This window comes from Pan troglodytes, chromosome 17 (genome assembly GCF_028858775.2).
Source record: "Pan troglodytes isolate AG18354 chromosome 17, NHGRI_mPanTro3-v2.0_pri, whole genome shotgun sequence".
NCBI lineage: Eukaryota > Metazoa > Chordata > Mammalia > Primates > Hominidae > Pan > Pan troglodytes.
Genome location: NC_072415.2, coordinates 86675603 through 86697339, shown reverse-complemented (window position 1 = coordinate 86697339; position 21737 = coordinate 86675603). Strand labels below are relative to the sequence as shown.

The window sequence follows — 21737 nt, the reverse complement described above, 5'->3', positions numbered from 1 at the left end:
ACCAGGAACGTGTTTAACCAGCAGGGGAACCACCCTCTTCTCAATGTCTGATTCTGTGGGAAAATGCCAATTACTCATCGGTTATGAGATGTGTAATCTGTTATTTGCAACCAAAATACTCTACTTGATCTAGGCTTGAAAACTCAAGCTACCTCCAATAGAAGAATTATTGGAATAGTTTCCAGACAAAATATAAAACATCCAGTTACATTTAAATTTCAGATAAACAGTGAATACATTTTTATTTTATTTTTATTTATTTATGTTTTTAATTTTATTATTATTATACTCCAAGTTTTAGGGTACATGTGCACAACGTGCAGGTTTGTTACATATGTATACATGTGCCATGTTGGTGTGCTGCACCCATTAACTCTCCATTTAACATTAGGTATATCTCCTAATGCTATCCCTCCCCCCTCCCCCCACCCCACAACAGGCCCCGGTGTGTGATGTTCCGCTTCCTGTGTCCAAGTGTTCTCATTGTTCAATTCCCACCTATGAGTGAGAACATGCAGTGTTTGGTTTTTTGTCCTTTCGATAGTTTGCTGAGAATGATGGTTTCCAGCTTCATCCGTGTCCCTACAAAGGACATGAACTCATCATTTTTTATGGCTGCATAGTATAGCGAATACATTTTTAGTATAAGTATGCCCCATATATGGGAGAGGATTGAGTCTTATAAAAAATTACTTGTGTTTATTTGGTATTCAAATGTAACTACATTTCTCACATTTTTATTTGCTAAATCTTGTAACCCAGTATTGGAATAGGTATGGATGTATATGGTAACTGAAAATTAGTATTTGTACAGGCTGCATTAGATTCGACTCCCAATACGTGAGTGAAACTGAGGATCTGTCATTTCAGATTTGTCATTTTGAGAGTAATAATGTCACATTTGTTTTACACATATAAGTATTAAAAATGGGATTTTTCTTTTTGGCTATGACCACAAAAGCACAGACAACAAAAGCAAAAGTAGACAAAGGGGAGTGCATCAAACTCAGAATGCTTCTCCACAACAAGAAAACAATCAGCAGAGCGAAGAGACAACCTACAAAACAGGGGAAAATATTTGAAAATTATACATCTAATAAGAGGTTAATATCCAAACTATATAAGAAACTCAAGGCCGGGCGCGGGAGCTCACGCCTGCAATCCCAGCACTTTGGGAGGCCAAGGCGGGTGGATCATGAGGTCAGGAGATCGAGACCATCCTGGCTAACACAATGAAACCCCGTCTCTACTAAAAATACAAAAAATTAGCTGGGCATGGTGGCGGGCACCTGTAGTCCCAGCTACTCGGGAGGCTGAGGCAGGAGAATGGCGTGAACCCAGGAGGCAGAGCTTGCAGTGAGCCAAGATTGCGCCACTGCACTCCAGCCTGGGCAACAGAGCAAGACTCCATCTCAAAATAATAATAATAATAATAATAGAGTAAACTCAAACAACTCCACTCCCGGAAAACAAATAACCAGATTTTAATATGAGCTAGGGACCTGAATAGACATTTCTCAAAAGAAGACATACAAATGGCCAACAGGTATATGAAAAAAATGCTCAGCCTCACTAATCAGTCGGGAAATGCAAATGAAAACCACAATGAAGTATCATCTCACACCTGTCAGAATGGCTATTAGGAAAAAAAAAAAAAAGATAACGCTTGGTCAGGATGTGGAGAAAAGGGAACCCCTGTACACTGTTGATGGGAAGGTAAGTTAGTATTGCCATTACAGAAAACAGATGAAGTTTCCTCAAAAAATAAAAATAGCCCGGTGTGGTGGCTCACGCCTGTAATCTCAGCACTTTGGGAGGCCAAGGTGGGAGGATTGCTTGAGACCAGGAGTCTGAGGCCAGGTTGGGCAATATAGTGAGACCTTGTCTTTACAAAATAAAAAAATTAGCTGGGTATGGTGGCACACACCTGTAGTCCTAGCTACCTGAGAGGCTGAGGCAGGATTGCTTGAGCCCAGGAGGTTGTGGCTGCAGTGAGCCATGATCATGCCATTGCACTCCAGCCTGGGTGGAAAAAAAAAACAAACCTAAACTAAATAGGACTACCATTATGGCCCAGCAATCCCAGTTCTGGGTGTATATGTAAAGAAAATGAAATCAGTATGTCGAAGAGATGTCACACCCGTGTTCATTGTGGCAATCTTCACAACAGCCAAGACTTGTAACTCACCTAAGAGTCCATCTAGAATAAAAGGATAAAGAAAATGTGGTATTGCCAGACGCGGTGGCTAATGCCTATAATCCCAGAACTTTGGGAGGCCAAGGAGGATAGCTTGAGTCCAGGAGTTTGAGACCAACCTGGGAAATATGGTGAGGGCTGGTCTCGACAAAATATTTTTAAAAATTAGCCAAGCGTGGTGCTGCATGCCTGCAGTCCCAGCTACTGGGGAGGCTGAGGTGGGAGGATCGCTTGAGCCTGGGAGAAGGAGGTTGCAGTGAGCCGAGATTGAGCCACTGTACTCCAGCCTGGGTGACAGAGTGAGACCCTGTCTCAAAAACAAACAAACAAACAAACCAGAAAACGTGGTATGTATGTGTATATATAGACTTATATATACACATATACAATGCAACACTATTCGGCCTTAAAAAAATAAGAACATCCTATCATTTGTGATAATATGGAAAAACCTGGAAGCCATTATGCTGAGTGAAAGAAGCCAGGCACAGAAAGACAAGTACTGCAGGATCTCACTTAAGTGTAGAAACTAAAATAGTGGAACTCATAGCAGAGGGTAGAATGGTGAGGGCTGGCTGGGTGGGGAGATGCTGGTAAAAGGGCACAAACTTTCATTAGGCAGTTTGGGAGCTCTGTAGCACACAGCACAGTGACCACAGATAATAGTAATGTATTATGTACTGGAGCATTGCTAAGAGAGTGGATCTTCAATGTTTTCATCTGTGTGTGTGTGTGTGTGTGTGTGTGTATGGTGATATATACATGTGTGTGTGTATATATATATATGGTGTTATATGAGTTAATTAGCTTCATTGAGCCCTTTCACAGTGCATACATATGTCACAGCATCATACTGTACACCATAAATATATACAATTTTTATTTTTCAATGATATCTTAATGAAGCTGGAGGTTGGAGAATGGGATTCTTTTTCTCCCAGTTTCAGCCCAGGCCTCAAGATAATGAGTGTCAGCTACAACCACATTCCACGCAAGGTGCAGGGCCTATGAGGGACTTTTAAAGGAAGTGGTAAAAAATCAATTCCATGACTCTTGCCCCTCCATCAACCTTCTTAGCAAAAGCTACAAATTCAAATATACCCTTAGGCCAGCATAAACGGGGGGAAGAGAAACATGCGATGAAGTTTAATACTTTCTCATGTGGGACTAGGCACGTTAATCTCTGAAATAAGGTCATTACCACTTCAAGAAGTGACCAGAGGACTTTGTACCATTCAGGAGTGATTGTGAAAATTATGAGGACCAGCGGAAGATTTCATCCAAGGTGGCAGGAGAGAAACAGCTCACAGAGCAGACTGAGAGGTGTGTCTGTATCACAGGGTGTGCAACTCAGCCCATGTGGTGGAGTCTGTTCCTTAAATAGCAGGCACTGGTCTAAGCCCTTTAGAAATCTGAGTGCACTTAATCCTCTTACCAGTGCAGTGAGATTTATATTATTATTTCCATTTTACTGATAAGGAAACCTACGCAAGTATAATAAACTTTGAGGAGGTTACCTAAGATTACACATCTAGGGTGAGATAATGACAAGATTTGAACTCATACACTCTGGCTCGAGGGCCACTTGTAATCACATGCTAAACAGCCTCTTGCATGAAGTGGAGCAAATGCAACCACATTTACATGAAAGGCTCTAGACTTTTAATTTAATTTAATTTAATTTAATTTAATTTTAGACAGACTATCACTCTGTTGCCCAGGCTGGAGTGCAGTGGCACAGTCTCGGCTCACTGTAACCTCCACCTCCCAGATTCAAGCAATTCTCCTGCCTCAGCCTCCCAAGTAGCTGGGATTACAGGTGCCCGCCAACACACCCAGCTAATTTTTGTATTTTTAGTACAGAGGGAGTTTCATCATGTTGGCCAGGCTGGCCTGGAACTCCTGACCTCAGTTGATCCACCCACCTCGGCCTCCCGAAGTGCTGGGATTACAGGTGTGAGCCACCACGCCTGGCTAGACTCTTTAATACATCCATCATCATTATCATCATCACCACCATCTAAATTCATTCGAGGATTCTTTATCTCCACTGAACATGTCCTATACTTCGCACTGTTTTGTATCATGGGAGTGGATGGTGTTTTGAAACAATAGGGCAAAATAGCAATGATCACTTCCTGAGTGCAAAATATATACTTGTATTAAATCCTTCACTTATTTAATCCTCTCAACAAAGCCATGAGTTACCTCTTTCACAGATAAGGGAACTATTAATACAGTTAAGAGAGAATAAATTATCCACATCTAGTAAGAAAAAGATTTATGTGGCCAGGCGCCGTGGCTCACGCCTGTAATCCCAGCACTTTGGGAGGCCCAGGTGAGCAGATCATCTGAGGTCAGGAATTCCAGACCAGCCTGGCCAACATGGCAAAACTCTGTCTCTACGAAAAGTACAAAAATTAGCCGGGCATGGTGGCACACACGCCTGTAATCCCAGCTACTCAGGAGACTGAGGCAGGAAAATAGCTTGAACCCAGGAGGCAGAGGCTGCAGTGAGCCGAGATGGCGCCACTGCACTCCAGCCTGGGTGACAAGAGTGAGACTTCGTCTAAGAAAAAGAAAAAGATTTACGTCCAGATCTCTCAGATCTGCTGCCTGGCCCTTGACTACCGTGGCATTCAGCTCCCCCGACAGCTTCCTTTCTCCAAGGAGGGAGCTGGACTCATGGAGTCAGCCTGGGCAAGAGCAAACTCCTTGGGCCACTGCAGCGACTGCGCTCACTCTTTCGAGTTCCCGCCTTTTCCCTTGAAATTCCCATTTATTGGGGGATTAGACATAAATATTTGTAATTTATAGTGCAAATAGTCTTTACTTTGCTTCCTACAAAATACTTAAATCAAAATGAGATTGTCAGGGAGCGCACAAAACAGGTGTGGTCAACCACCTTTCTAATGTTTGGATAATGTTAAAGAGGTCTGTGAATTCAGGAAATGATCTCGTGGTTACCAGGCAGCCAGCGTACCCCTCCTGATGGATTGTGGGTCGGGAAGAGCACAAGTGTTTTGTAACTATGGAAACAAACTGAGTTTGTCAAGCCAGAGAGCAACCCTCCAGCATCCAGATTACCCTTCGAAGACGGCAAAGAAAAAGAGAGCTCTGAAATCACTCAACGCATAGGAGCTGGTTCTATAATTTTTAGACTTTAATTAAATCAATTATTAAAGCCTTTCTTAATGCCTTGCTGAGATATTCAGGCTCGGGCTGCCTCAGGAGAGAGGAAGTGGTTGAATGCACAGAGGTGGCTAATAAGGTTGGTCACTGGCCCCTGAGGGACGCTAGGCAATAAGGAAGGTTCTCCCTCCCACACCCTTTCCAGTCTCGCCCTCACTCCTTGTGTCTCTTCCAGAGGGGACACAACATTCCAGAATCCCGCAGGAAAGATTCTACCATCTCCACAGCTGCCCTTGCCGCAGTCCTCCCTACAGTTGGAGAAGATGCCCCCAATAACTGGGGTGTCTCGAGCTAGTGGACACATCATGGAGCTGGGTGAGGCCAGAGGACCTTCCTAGAAAAGGGAATATTTCTCTCTCTCTCTTAGTGATCTGCCTGGGTCAGGAGTTTGGGATCACTGGCAAGTTGAACAGGTCCTGTGGATCTTTTCTAGCCTCTGTGTGCCCTAGAGAAGGAGGGCTGGCTCACATCTCCCTGCGGCCGTATTCAGAAATAACTGGGGAATAGAACACAGTGTATTGGCTCGTACAGAGTCCACGGTGAGGGGCCGTGGCCATACCTGCTGCCTTGTTGACCTTGGTTTGCAGAGTGGACTGTGTCATTAAGATCCTCCCATGGCCTCGTCCTGTGCTGGCCATCGCTATGCATCCAGTAAGGTAAGGAGTTTGCTGCAACAGGCAGTTTCTTCAGAGCACAATTTTATCGGGTGACTTGGATGAACTGGCTTGGGTGTGGGGTGTCCAGAATGACAATGTCTCTGTCAAGGGCCCTGGTTCCATGCTGAGGACGTCTCTGCAAACACGTGGGAGGGAAACAGAGAGGATGGGGCAGGACAGCACACACCCACCTTTCCTCCAGGCACCTGTCTGGCTCCGCACGTCTTCCTCATGGGTGATGGCAGCCAGACCTGACCTGGGCTCCTCTGAAGACGCAGCAGAGCTTTGATTGCATGAGTGCAGCTGGGGAAAGAGCCCATAATGCAGCAATTATTGTTCATTTGTTGCTATGGTATTTCTGTGGCCTGTTTGGATCCATGAATGTCTTGATTATTTTCAATACCCATTTATAGAACATTCTGTTCATCTCAAAGTACTTTGAGACCATCTTCGTAGGATACTCTCTGTAACAGACACAAGTTAGTAACGGCATTGCTATTTTACAAATGAGCACATTGAAGTGGGGTGTTGTTTTAATAACTAAAATCAGGGAAAGTGAAAGAAAAGACATATGATAAATGACATTATCATTCTAATAAAGGAAACTTAGCTTTAGGTTAAATTATATTTGACATAAATTGATGTTTTGACATCAACGGATATCACTGAGGCTTTGACATCTAGTTGGTGTCACAATTGGGAGAAATATTATTTGAGGAACAGGTTACCGGGAAAGGCAGGCCTAATGAAGCAGAAAGAGGAGATCAGCAATAACTCTGGCTTTCAAATCTTTGGTTTCCAAAGAAACTATGTAGAAAATTAATGAGTTCACAGCTCAATCTTCTACGTATTGGAGCCTATATTCACAGAATGTTTACAACTTTTGGGTAATAGGGTATGATAATTGTTATGTATGTATAATATTAAGATAATATAATTGTGTAATTAAAAGAAAAAAAAACCCTATGAGTAAATACATCATGGGATATTCATGCAATGGAATTCTATAGGATAGTGAAAATGAATGACATTCAGCTGAAAATGTCAACACCCGTGGATGACTTCCCAAACATAAACTTGAACCAAAGACTGGGTTATCTACAATATAATGCCACTTATCTTAAATAGAAACTTCAAATATATGCAAGATTTAGCAACATATACTTTAAGGATACATGGTTATATAGGAAAATGAGGAAGGAAATTAAGTCAATTATGAACACAACATTAGACGATGGTGGCTCTGGGAGGAAGGAGAAGGAATGGCGTCGGGAAGGCCCAGTCCTTAGAGTCTTCAGCGATACTGACACAGCTCTAAGGCCTAAGCTGAGTGGCTGACTTGGGCCTGCTTGTAATAGTATTCTTTGTATCTCATGTGTACTTTTTAATATTTTCTTTTGTGTTTACAAGCCATAGGAACAGTCACTGGCTTGCTTTTAGTGGTTCTCCAACTGCAAACCTTGATTTGTTTCTATGGATCACGTGGAGAGCTGTCCTAAGCACTGGCATCTGCTCAGCAGGGATTTAATTAGGGCTGTCCACGACTTTCATTTTCACAGAAAATAATTCATGTAGGTCAGAGGACATGTTCGCCACAGTTTTGTGTTATGGGATTATAAGTGATTTCAAACCCCAAAGATTATCCTAGAATAATAATGAGTATAAATAAGCCCAGTGGCTGAATTCTCAAATATGTGTCTTAAAAAAGCAAATGTGAACCAGAATGATGACGTTTTAAAAAAAAATTCAACAGATGTGTTGGTAAAATCATACGAAATAAAATAGATTATCTACTTTCACTTCCGCCTTCATACGACTTTCCTAGAACACGAGATCATATTAGGAGAGAATCCTACAATTTCCCTTCTCCTCTGGTTTACAGAAAGGAACTGAGGCAGCGGGAGGTAAGGAGACTTCTTTAAAATCAGAAGACACTTAGTGCCAACAGAGTCTAAGCCTCTCAACTCACAAGAAAATGGCCAGCCCACCCTACTACCCCTGCTCTGCCCTCTCCTCTCCTTCGATACACACTATTGAGAGTGCATACACCAAGTCTAGAGATCCATTCCAGTACAAGAAGCACTGACTGGAGGGACAAGAGATCGATGTTTTGGTTCTAAATCTATTATCTACAATCTAAGCCACTTACTATATAAGAACCTTAGCCAGGGTAACATGGCAAGACCTCATTTATACAAAAAATGAAAAAAAAAAATTGCCAGGTGTGGTGGTGTGCACCTATAATTCCAGCTACTTGGGAGGCTGAGGTGGGAGGATTGCTGGAGCCCAGGAGGTGAAGACTGCAGTGAGCTGTGTTTGCACCACTGCACTCCAGCCTGGGCAACAGAGCAAGACCCTGTTTCAAAGAAAAAAAAGCAATTATCCTGCCTCAGCCTCCCAAGTAGCTGGGATTACAGGCACGTGCCACCACACCCGGCTAATTTTTGTATTTTTAGTAGAGAGGGGGTTTTGCCATGTTGGCCAGGCTGGTCTGGAACTGATGACCTCAGGTGATCTGCCCGCTTTGGCCTCCCAAAGTGCTGGGATTACAGGTGTGAGCCACCGCACCCGGCTAGACTTTTTAATACATCCATCATCATTATCATCATCACCACCACCATCTAAACTCATTCAAGGATTCTGTATCTCCACCAAACACGTCCTATACTTTGCACTGTTTTGTACCATGGGAATGAATGGTGTTTGAAACAATAGGGCAAAATCTTTACTTGTGGGACAATATGTTTTAGACATTCTGGTGAGCAGGTAAAATTCCTAAAGTAGGTTAGTGCCTATTGGCACTGTGTCTTTTATTCCTAAACAAGCATAAAGGTTTGTGTTAAAAACAAAATTTGACCTAATTTCAGCATAGAATGCAATGGCAGATGCTTGTTTGATTTTTTCTTCCAAGGTGCTCTTATTATTACCATCCTCTTTAAATTCTTCCAATATTACTTGGGTGGGGGGCACTTTATTATGTGCTAATCCTTCTATTAACACCTGACAGCTTTTTACCATCCAGGGGGTAAGGCCTGGAGTAGGTACCCACAGCAACAGAACCACAGGACACAGTCTTTGTCCATGGAAGAATCCAGGATGCTAGGGGTTAAATAGCCTATCCCAAATCTCTAAAAAGAGGTGCTTTGCATCAGGAAGGTTTTTATAGAGAACATCCTAGAAAAACATTTTCACCTCCTTCTTTGCTCCCGGTACAATGGGCCAACACCAAACTTCTTTTTGTTGTGTCTTAGGAGGTAGAACACTGGATTAGCCACAGAAAGCACACAGGCCTTTGCTGTGGATGAGTCAAAGATCCACGTGCGAGCATCCCGTAGGGTAAGGACAGGTCCAGATCCTGAGTTCAGACCACCAAGGAGCAGGGAGAGGGAGGATTTACTTGCATTTCAGCTTTGTTAGGGGAAGACCCAGCACTGCATCCACTGATACACACCTTGGGGAGTCTGCCAGAATACAAAGGAATGACAAACACCCTTTGAAATCTATTTGTCTGACTCTCTAGATTTACACACATAATATTCTTTCCTGACATTCATTTCCACCCATAACAACAGTAACAAACTTGTTCTGTTTGAGACAATGCCATTCTCCTTATTTCAAACAAAAAATATGCTCACTCCCTCACCAATGGGTGACAATAGTTACTGACCGCATCCATCCTCAATCCTGGATGTTCATTCATTCTCAAGTTCCACCTGCACTGTAGTTGCGTTATTCTGAAACCTATGAACTAAACTACAGTTAACTGTAAACAAACCGTATATATAATAGTGAGAGAGAAGAGAGAGGAATCAAACAAAAATTAATTAACTCATAAATATATACATGACACAGCAGGAAGGAGAGGATACAGTCTGGATTTCTGCAGCTGTTCATGAGGCCAAAGCTGATATTTAAGACTTCTTTTTATTATCACGTTTATTTTGCTTTCAGCCAACACCTCAAATGGTCTGAAGTCTTTATACACGAGGGCTTCCCAAATATTAATTCTTCATAAACCTGACAGCTTGTCGGTCCTGTCTGTAGAAGATGGTGTTAGTCAGAGTTCTCCAGAGAAAGAGGAACAACAGGATGTGTATATGTAGTGCACACATAAAGAGACTTATTTTAAGGAACTGGCTCATGCAGTTGTGGAAGTTGGCTACTCCAAAATCTGCAGGGTTGACTGGCAGGCTGGAGATCTAAGGAAGAGCCAAGATTGCAGTTCAAGTCTGAAGACTGTCTGCCACAGAATTCCTTTTTGCTCTGGAGAGGTTAGGCTGATTTATTCAGTCCTTCGACTGATTAGATGAGGCCCACCCACATTACAGAAGGCAATTTGCTTTACTGAAAGTCCACCAATTTAAATGCTAATCTTATCTAAAAATATCCACACAGAAACATGCAGAATAATGGCTGCATGTTAATAAGGACAGTACATCTGGAACAGCTGCTGCTGAAATCAGGACTCACAATGTCCCATGAGAGTGAGAACTTACTGCCACAAGATGGCACTAATCTGTCAATGAGGGACCCACCCCCAGACTCAAACATTTTCACTAGACTTCACCCCTCAACACTGCCATATTGGGAAGGAAATTTCAACACAAGTTTTGGTAAGAACAAACCACATCCAAATCCTAGTAGCATACAATTATTATAGTCTTATACATTTTTTTCCTGTGAGGTTGGTAGCAATGTCCCTGCTTCCATTCCTAATTTTAGTTATTTGAATCTTCTCACCGTTTTCTTGGTCAGACTAGCTAAAGGTTTGTCAATTTTGTTGATTTTTTTTTTTCAAAGAGCCAATTTTTGGTTTCACTTCTTTTCTCGTTTTTCTATTGTCTACTTTGTTATCACTAGTCTAATCTTTATTATTTACTTCTTTTGCTTGTTTTGGGTTTCAGTTTGCTCTTCTTTTCCTTTATTTATTTATTTATTTATTTATTTATTTATTTGAGACAGAGTCTCGCTCTGTCGCCTAGGCTGGAGTGCAGTGGCGCCATCTCGGCTCACTGCAACCTCTGCCTCCTTGTGATCCGCCTGCCTCAGCCTCCTAAAGTGCTAGGATTACAGGTGTGAGCCACCATGCCCTGCCTGCTCTTCTTTTTCTAGTTCCTTAACGTATAAAGCTAGGTTATTGATTTGAGATATTTATTCTTTTCAAATGCAGAATTTTACAACTATAAATGTTTCTCTAAATACTGCTTCCCATGGTTTTGGTATTGTGTGTTTTTGCTTTCATACATCTCCAAATATTCTCTAATTTCCTTTGTGATTTCTTCTTTGATCCATTGATTGTTTAGGTGTGTTGTTTAATTTCCACATATTGTGAATTTTCCTGTTTTTCTTCTATTATTAATTTCTAGTTTTATTCCATTGGGTTGGAGAAGATACTTTGTATGACGTGAATTTATAAAGACTTATGTCATAACATATGGTCTATCCTGGAGAATGCTCCATGTATAATTGAGAAGAATGGGCATTCTGCTGTTGTTGAGTCGAGTGTCCTATAAATGTCTATTAGGTCTAGTAGGTTTATAATTTTTTCAAGTCTTCTGTTTCCGTGATGATCTTCTGTTTAGTTGTTCTATCCATTATTGAAAGGGGTATATTGAAGTCTTCAAATAAATATTATTGTTGAATTCTTTCTCTTTTCAATTATCTCATAACTTTACGTATTTTGGAGGCTCTGTTTACAGGTGCATATATGTTCCTAATTGTCATATCTTCTTAATGGAGTGACCCTTTTATCTCTTATAACAATTCTTGTCATAAAGTCTTTTTTTCCTAGTGTTAGTATAGCCCTCCAGGTCTCTTTTGGTTACTGTTTGCAAGGAATATTTTTTTCCATTCTTTGACTTTCAACCTACTTATGTCTTTGAATTGAAAGTATCTTTTGTACATGGAATCAATCCAAATGTCCATTAATGATAGACTGGATAAAGAAAACATGGTACATATACACCATGGAATACTATGCAGCCGTAAAAAGGAATGAGATAATGTCCTTTGCAGGGACATGGATGGAGCTGGAAGGCATTATCCTCAGCAAACTAATGCAGGAACAGAAAACCAAACACCGCATGTTCTTACTTATAAGCAGGAGCTGAACAATATGAACACATAGACATAGGGCGGGGAACAACACACACTAGGGCCTGTCTGGAGTTGTGGGGAGGAGGGAGAGCATCAGGAAAAATAGCTAATGCATGCTGGGCTTAATACCTAGGTGATGGATTGATAGGTGCAGCAAGTCACCATGGCACACATTTACCTACGTAACAAACCTGCACATCCTGCACATGTACCCCAGAACTTAAAAGAAAAAAAAAGAAAGTGTCTTTTGTGAAGAGCATATACTTGGATCAAGTAGTTTTTTAAATCCATGCTGCAAATCTCTGCCTTTTCATTGTAGAATTATTGTAGAATTTAATTCATTTGCATTTAATATAATTACTGATAATGAAGGATGTTTCCTTGTTTGTTTCTTTTTTTTTCTTTCTTTTTTTTTTTTTTTTGAGATGGAGTCTCGCTCTGTCACCCAGGCTGCAGTGCAGTGGCATGATCTGGGCTCAATGCAACCTCCGCCTCCCGGGTTCAAATGATTCTCCTGCCTCAGCCTCCCGAGTAGCTGGGACTACAGACACGTGCCACCATGCCCGGCTAATTTTTTTTTTTCTTTTTTTTTCTTTTTGAGACAGAGTTTTGCTCTTGTTGCCCAGGCTAAAGTGCAATGGAGTGATCTTGGCTCATTGCAACCTCTGCCTCCCGGGTTCAAGCAATTCTCCTGTCTCAGCCTCCTGAGTAGCTCAGATTACAGGCATGCACCATCATGCCTGGATAATTTTGTATTTTTAGTAGAGATGGGGTTTCTCCATGTTGGTCAGGCTGGTCTTGAACTCCTGACCTCAGGTGATCCACCCGCCTCGGCCTCCCAAATTGCTGGGATTACAGGCGTGAGCCATTGCGCCTGGCCTGTTTGTTTCTTTTACTTATATTTGTGAGTTATTTTCTAAGTAGTCGCCCTGGGGATTAAAATTAGCATCTTAATTTCTGGAAATCTAGTTTGGATTCATACCAACTTGATTTCAACTAAATATAAAAACTTTGTTTCTTTATAGCTCTGCTCTCCATGCTGCTATTGTCACAAAATATCTTTATACCTTAAGTGCCCATCAAAAATAGATTTATAAATTTTGTTTTATACAGTTGCCTTTTAAATCAGATAGAAAAAAAGAGAAGTTATTAAAAATCACATGATCACCTCAATAGATGCAGAAAAAGCATTTGACAAAATCCAGCACCCTTTATAATTAAAACCCTCAGCAAAACTGGCGTAGAAGGGACATACCTTACGGTAATAAAAGCCATTTATGACAAACCCACAGCCAACATTATATTGAACAGGGAAAAGTTGAAAGCGTTCCCTCTGAGAACTGGAACAAGACAAGGATGCCCACTTTCACCACTTCTATTCTACATAGTAATGGAAGCCCTAGCCAGGGCAATCAGACAAGAGAAAGAAATCAAGGGCATCCAAATTGGTAAAGAGGAAATCAAACTGTCACTGCTAATGATATAATTGTATACCTAGAAAACCCTAAATACTCATCCAAAAAGTTCCTAGAACTGGTAAATTAATTCAGCAAAGATTCAGGATACAAAATTAATATATACATATCAGACCAGGCACGGTGGGTCATGCCTATAATCCTAGCACTTTGTGAGGCCGAGGCGGGAGGATCACCTTAGGTCAGGAGTTCAAGACCAGCCTGGCCAATATGGTGAAACCCCATCTCTACTAAAAATACAAAAATTAGCCAGGCGTGGTGGTGCATGCCTGTAATCCCAGCTACCTGGGAGGCTGAGACAGGAGAATTACTGGAACCTGGGTGGCGGAGGCTGCAGTGAGCCAAGATTGTGCTACTGCACTCCATCCTGGGCAACAGTGAGACTCCATCTCAAACAAAAACAAAAACAAACAAACAAAAACAAAATTAATATACGCAAATCAGTAGCTCTGCTGTACACCAGCAGCGACCAAGCTGAGAATCAAATCAAGAACTCAACCCCTTTTACAATAGCTGCAAAATAATAATAATAATAATAGTAATAATAATAATAATAATAATAATAATAATAATAATAATAATATACTTAGGAATATACCTAACCCAGGAAGTGAAAGACCTCTACAAGGAAAACTACAAAACACTGCTGAAAGAAATAATAGATGACACAAACAAATGGAAACACATTCCATGCTCACGGATGGGTAGAATCAATATTGTGAAAATGACCATACTGCCAAAAGCAATCTACAAATTCAGTGCAATTCCCATCAAGATACCACCATCATTCTTCACAGAACTAGAAAAAAAATCCTAAAATTTATATGGAACCAAAACAGAGCCCACAAAGCCAAAGCAAAACTAAGCAAAAAGAACAAATCTGGAGGCATCACATATCTGACTTCAAACTATACTATAAGGCCATAGTCACCAAAACAGCATGGTACTGGTATAAAAATAGGCATATAGAGCAATGGAATAGAATAGGAAACCCCAGAAATAAAGCCAAATACTTACAGCCAACTGATCTTTGAAAAAGCAAACAAAAACATAAAGCTGGGCAAGGACACCCTATTCAAAAAATGGTGCTGAAATACATGGCAAGCCATATGTAGAAGAATGAAACTGGATCCTCATCTCTCACCTTGTACAAAAATCAACTCAAGATAGATCAAAGACTTAAATCTAAGACCTGAAATCATAAAAATTCTAGAAGATAACATTGGAAAAACCCTTCTAGACCTTGACTTAGGCAAAGACTTCATGACCAAGAACCCAAATGCAAATGCAACAAAAGCAAAGATAAATAGATGGGACTTAATTAAACTAAAAAGCTTCTGCAACAGCAAAACAAATAATCAGCACAGTTAACAGGCAACCCACAGAATGGGAGAAAATCTTCACAATCTATATATCCGACAAAGGACAAATATCCAGAAGCTACAAAGAGCTCAAACAAATCAGCAAGAAAAAAACAATCCCATCAAAAAGTGAGATTCTCAAAGATATACAAATGGCCAACAAACATATGGAAAAATGCTTAACATCACTAATTATCAGGGAAATGCAAATCAAAACCACAATGTGGTACCACCCCACTCCTGCAAGAATGGCTATACTCAAAATTCAAAAAATAATAGATGTTGACATGGATGTGGTAGAAAGGGAACACTTTTACACCGTTGGTGGGAATATAAACTAGTACAACCATTATGGAAAACAGTGTGGTGATTCCTTAAAGAGCTAAAAGTAGACCCACTGTTTGATCCAGCAATCCCAGTACTAGGTATCTACCCGAAGGGAAAAAGTCCTTATAAGAAACTTACACATGCCATGTTTATAGCAGCACAATTTGCAATTGCAAAAATATGGAACCAGCCCACATGTCCATCCATCAACAAATGAATAAAGAAAATGTGATACACACACACACACACACACACACACACACACACACCATGGAATACTACTCAGCCATAAAAAGGAATGAAATAATGGCATTCACAACAACTTGGATAGAATTGGAGACCATTATTCTAAGTGAAGTAACTCAGAAATGGAAAACCAAACATGGTATGTTCTCACTCATAAGTGGGAGCTGAACAGTGAGAACACATGGACACAGGGAGGGGAACATCACACACTGGGGCCTGTCAGGGGATGGGGGGCTAGGGGAGGGACAACATTAGGAGAAATACCTAATGCATGTGGGGCTTAAAACCTAGATGATAGGTTGGTGGGTGCAGCAAACCACCGTGGCACATGTATACCTATGCAACAAACCTGCACATTCTGCACATGTATCCCAGAACTTAAAGTACAAATCATAATAATACAATGGACTTTGGGGACTCAGGGGAAAGGGTGGGAGGGGATGATGGATAAAACACTACACATTGGGTACAGTGTATGCTGCTTCGGTGATGGATGCATCAAAATCTCAGAAATCACCACTAATGAACTTATTCATGTAACCAAACACCATTTGTTCCCCAAAAACCTATTGAAATACAAAATAAAGAAAAAAGAGAAAAGAGAGAAGTTACAAAGAAAAATTACATTAATAACTGTCTTATATGTTTGCTTTTGTAGATACTTTTATCAGTTTCTTTTATTCTTTGTGTGGATTCAATTTATTTTCTAGGATACCTTCATCTTACCCTGAAGGATTTCCTTCTGATGAGAAATGAGCTATAAATTTTATTGAGAATTGCTTATACATGAGGAGTTGCTTCTCTCTTGCTGCTTTCAAGATTCTCTCTTTGTCTTTATCTTTTGAAAGTTTCATTATGATGTGTCTTGATGTGGATCTGTTTGAGTTTATTCTACTTGGAGTTTATCAAACTTCTTGGATGTACAGATTTATGTCTTTCAACAGGTTTGAGAAGATTTTGGTCATTATTTATTCCAATATTCATTCTGCCTCTTTCTCTCTACTCCTTCTTGGATTCCCATTATGCATATATTGTTATGCTTAAAGTTTTCACACAGGTCTCTGAGGCTCCTTGTCTTTTCTTTATTCTTTTAATTTCTTTTCTTCTGGCTATGTAATCTCTATCGACATATCTTCAAATTTGCTTCTTTTGTTGCTCAAGTATGCTGTTAAGACTTTCTTTTGGCAAATTTTGTATTTCCATTACTGTACTTTTTAACTCCAGAATTTCTATTTGATTCTTCTTTATAATTTATATGTCACTTTTAATATTCTCTGTTTCTTGAAACAGCATTATCATCCCTTCCTTAGACCTTTAGACATGGTTTTCTTTAGTTCTTTGAATCTATTTAAAATAGCTGATGCAAAGTTTTTGTTGAGTAAGCCCAATGTCTAAGCTTCCTCAGGGACAGTTCCTATCCTGTGAATGAGTAATATTTTCTTGTTTCTTTGCATGTCTCATAATTTTGTATTTAAAACTAGGTATTTTAGATAATATAATGTGACAATTCTGGAAATATTTTTCCCCTCTCGAGGATTTGTTGTTGTTTGTTATAGGTATAGCTAATTGTTTCTTTAGTGACTTTGCTGAACTAATTCTGTGAAGTCTCTATTCTTTGTCATGTATAGCCACTGAAGTCTCTCCTTAGTTAGCTTAGAAATCAGCTAATTAAATTAGAGATTTCCTTAACTACTTGGAACCAGTAAGTCTCCCAGGTTTTGCCAATGGACCCTGTGCAGGGTGGGACACACCTTCAATACTTAGCCAGGCAGTGGACAATATGACCTCATCTTAATTAATTACGTCTTCAAAGACTGTATTTCCAAATAAGGTCAAATTATGAGGTTCTGGGTAGACATGAATTTTGGGGCACAGAATTCAACCCAGGATAGAATTAGACAGACCTATGCTGGGGCCTTGGCCCCTTCCTAGCTGTGTGACCTCATAATTCTCATTCCCCCAGTAATGATGATGTCTAATTAAGGTGACAGTACCTCCCAGTGTGTCCCACAGTTTTGCTGTCCTGAAAGAATTTTTAATTTGTCCCCATTTACTTTCAAAAGTATTTCAGTTTGAACAATACATTCATGCTATGTGCAATATGTGTGGATTGCCTAACATACAGGAGGCCCTAAATAAATGACAGTACCATTAATAAAAGAAGCAGCATTTAGGATTGCGGTAAGGGCTTTCTGTAACACAGCATCTGAAGGCTGAGCCCACAAAGAGTTAACAGCTGTAGACACTACCCAAAAAGGCCCTTCCTGTGCAGTGTGGAAAGGAACATAAGTCGGGCACTGATTGGAGTTTTCAGCAGTCCCCCGGTGAATTGCAGCACCTTCAGCAGCTGCGAATATTAACTACACAGCAACACGAAGTGTATTTATGTTATTAGTTAAAGGGAGGCACTGAACTCTGTTCACCAATTTCTCCTCCAGCTTAGCACAGTCTTGAAAATACTACCGCTTTTCTTTTTTTTTTTTTTGAGACAGAGTCTCGCTCTGTCGCCCAGGCTGGAGTGCAGTGGCACGATCTCGGCTCACTGCAAGCTCCGCCTGCCCGGTTCACGCCATTCTCCTGCCTCAGCCTCCTGAGTAGCTGGGACTACAGGCGCCCGCCACCATGCCCGGCTAATTTTTTTTTTTTTGTATTTTTCGTACAGACAGGTTTTCACTGTGTTAGCCATGATGGTCTCGATCTCCTGACCTCATGATCCACCCGCCTTGGCCCCCAAAGTGCTGAGATTACAGGCGTGAGCCACCAAGCCCAGCCAAAAATAGTACAGCTTTTAAAGTTTGGTGAATTCATGAAAGAATTATAAAGACCTTTCCTACATCAAAACCCGTTTACTCAAGTGTGGTGACTCTGGCTTTCCTGGATGGACAAACAGATTCTAAATCAGCGATCCTTAGTGCCTGTTCCTTGAAACTTGTGCATCCAAATCAGTAAGGGGTTTGCCAAAAATGCAGTTTCCAGGGCCCCAACCCAGACCTATTGGATAGGAACATCTGGGATAGAGCCCAGGAATTGGATTTTCATATAATGCCCCCTGCCGTTCTCATACACACTTGCATGCAGGAATGGCTGGGTAAGGTGCCCTTCAGGAATGGCTGGGTAAGGTGCCCTTCAGGAATGGCTGGGTAAGGTGCCCTTCAGGAATGGCTGGGTAAGGTGCCCTTCAGGAAGCTGTTCTCCTACAAGTAAAATTGAGGAATTCAGCTCCAACAGGTAGAAATCAGGAAGAACTTCTGGGCCCTACCACACTGTTTTTATCTATTTATCACCAAAGTGGATTTTAAAATAATCCTCAAAGACTCGACTACCATTTTTCTTATCAACTTAAATATTTAACTCTGTGAGGCATTGTTTTTTTGAGACAGAATCTCTGTCTGTCACCAGGCTGGAGTGCAGTGGTGCAATCTTGGCTCACTGCAAGCTCCGCCTCCTGGGTTCAAGTGATTCTCCTGCCTCAGCCTCCCGAGTAGCTGGGATTACAGGTGCCTGCCACCATGCCCGGCTAATTTTTGTATTTTTAGTAGAGACGGGGTTTCACCATGTTGGCAAGAATGGTCTCGATCTCTTGACCTCGTGATCAGCCCACCTTGGCCTCCCAAAGTGCTAGGATTACAGAGGCATTGGATTTTTAAATCAACTAATGGGACAGTATTACATTTATCTGTGGTTCTAGAACTCCGCTATCCAATAAGGCAGCCAATAGCCACATTTAGCTATTTAAACTTAATTAAAAGTAAATGAAATGAAAAATTCAGCTCCTCAGTTGCACTAGCCAGGGGCCAAGTGCTCAGTAGCCACAGGGCTGGCTCCCACATTGGCCAGTGCAGATACAGACCCTTTCCATCCCACGGCAGGACCTGTTGAACAGCACCGCGAACAGCCTGCCAACAATGGCTGCATAACAGAATCACCTGTGGGCTTCCAAAACCCCCAGGTCTAGGCCACAGCCCTAGACCAACTTAATCACAGCCTCTGGGAATGGGACCCAGGACTTTTGAAAGGTTAGCTTGCACCAGAATCATCTGGAGAAAGTGTGAGCAGAGATTGCTGGGCAGTACCCAGAATTTTAGATTCAGTCTGGGTGAGAGCAACTTGCATTTTTAGCAAGCTCCCAGGTGAGGCCGAGGCCCCTGGTCCAGGGAGCACACTTTGCAGTCACCCTCTTAAGGTAAAGCTAAACCTTGAGTTCTGCCTCTGTGCCTACGGAGCACCTGATGGTCGCCTCTGGCCTTGCCCATTTCTCCTTCCCTGAAAGCTCAGCAGAGCAAGCAGGGAGTCCCCAGGCCATGCCCCCTGAGAAAAGGCCTCCGAAGGCCAGGAACTATTCAAGGCTGAGACCCAGCATCCAGTTAAAAGGAAGCTTCCCTGTTTCTTCCAGCTGTCCTTCCATCATTTTGTTCTTTTCCGTCATTCCCAAGCCCCTGCTGCTGTGGGGCCCATCACTGCTTCTCCACCTCTATTGCGAGCTCCAAGAATTACCGGGCACACACAGTTTTGCCCCTTTACAAACGCCTCCTGTGGATTATTTGAGTCCCATAGTCCATTGAGTGTTCTTGGTTTTCTTCCTGGCCCCTAAGAGAATCAAACTAATGGATTATCTGTAAAGATGGTGGCCCCAGCCTTTTGCAGCCTGCAACTTCTGGAAGCCAGAGCCCCATTCCTGCATATTTAGACCTAAAATGAGACCGGCCCCAAAGGGATGCAACCAAACAGCCTGTGATAGACTGTCTAAATCTAAATCAGCTCCAAAGCTTCTCCTCACATCACTGTTGCGTCCTATTCGAAGGATTATCCTAAACAGGTGAACTCTCCCAACAGAAGGATTTCCTTCGCGGCTGCACCTCCTTCCAGTTCATCTCATTCAGTGCGTTCCCCTCTTCGCTCCGAGCACACAGAGCATGTGTGGAGTATGGCCGCCCAGTCCTCACTTAGCCAGTATTTTCCAGTTTTTAAAATATGAAGGTTCTCGAACCTAGTCTCAACTTCTGTGCCTTAAGGAAATGAAGGATAATCGTTTCTCTATTTGAATTGCTTCATTTCACTAAACTCTAAATTTTAAGGGTTATTTTGAAGCAACAAATTTCACTATTTCTTAATATCTATTTTTTATTGGTGTGTTAAAGTACAAAATAAGTAAATCAAATCCTACCACAAACCAGAAAAATTAATGGAATCATTGGAAATCAAGTATTCAATTGGAGCTTAATAATCCATCAGCTTCTGAAAACACTAGCAGTGAAGAAGCAGCTCATGGATCCTGTTCCAGCGACTTTTGTGATAATAATATCAAATAATAAAAAATTAAAAAAAGTACAAGAGGGTAACAATATAATCGTTTGGGTTTACCATCAGATATATTTGCCCATGGATTATTTCTTGAATTCTAGCCCTGAATCGAATTGATTTCATAGAATGGTATAAAATGTTTATAAAGTCTCTCCTCTGTCTTGCAGGGACTTGCGTTTCAGATCAGATGATGCTTTTCACGTATGTCCAGCAGCAAGAGAATCCTTCTCCACTGGTGAAAAATCACGGGCCTCAGAGCAGATTTTAGTTCATCTTTCATTTCAAAGCACTCCTTAGATATCTGCAAATTAAATCCCCTAATTTGGTGAGGACGCCCAGCTTCCCAAATAACAAGGCTTTTCCTTTGATTCTAACCAAGTGAGCCGGCCCTGCGAAAGCCGGGGTGCGTGTTCTGGCTCCAGGCTTCTGAGCAGCCTTTCTCCCCACGCTGCAGCTTTTCAGTTAGGAAGTCAGAGAGAAGGAAAGAGAACTATTTCCAATTCAATCACAAGCATGTCTACGCACCACTGAAGACAGACCTTTGTCCTGTTGCTTTCCAAACTTTAAATGTGAATTTTTCTTCTTATGATGACTGGTGTACTCTGTTATTCTGGAAAAAAGAAAAAGCCATAAGCACCCTGAAGTGAGGCTTTCACCTGATATTAATTTTCGTCTTCGTTATAAGGCTATTGTTTGTTTGAACAAAGAAATAGGAGCCATTGGTGGCTGTTTACATTATAGGAATGAGGGCAGCGATGGGGGAGGAGGAGGGGACCTTTTCATTAATGAGCTGGGGACATTGATTATGGGGACACACTAAAGACTAAAAGGGACACCTATATTTCTACATTCTTTCCATGCAAGTAATATATGATCTTTATCATCT

The 21737-nt window shown here is 41.3% G+C and overlaps 2 long non-coding RNA genes across 2 annotated transcripts; one reads left to right on the top strand and one right to left on the bottom strand.

Moving 5' to 3' along the window:
* Positions 1–437: 437 nt before the first annotated feature.
* Positions 438–12907, bottom strand: LOC134808632 (uncharacterized). The gene is made up of 3 exons (XR_010152002.1): positions 5949–12907; positions 1928–2022; positions 438–582 (listed from the first exon to the last, which is right to left on the bottom strand). It is a non-coding gene; the product is annotated as an uncharacterized LOC134808632 (long non-coding RNA).
* Positions 5519–21494, top strand: LOC107969535 (uncharacterized). The gene is made up of 2 exons (XR_001711437.3): positions 5519–6045; positions 21019–21494. It is a non-coding gene; the product is annotated as an uncharacterized LOC107969535 (long non-coding RNA).
* Positions 21495–21737: the final 243 nt, after the last annotated feature.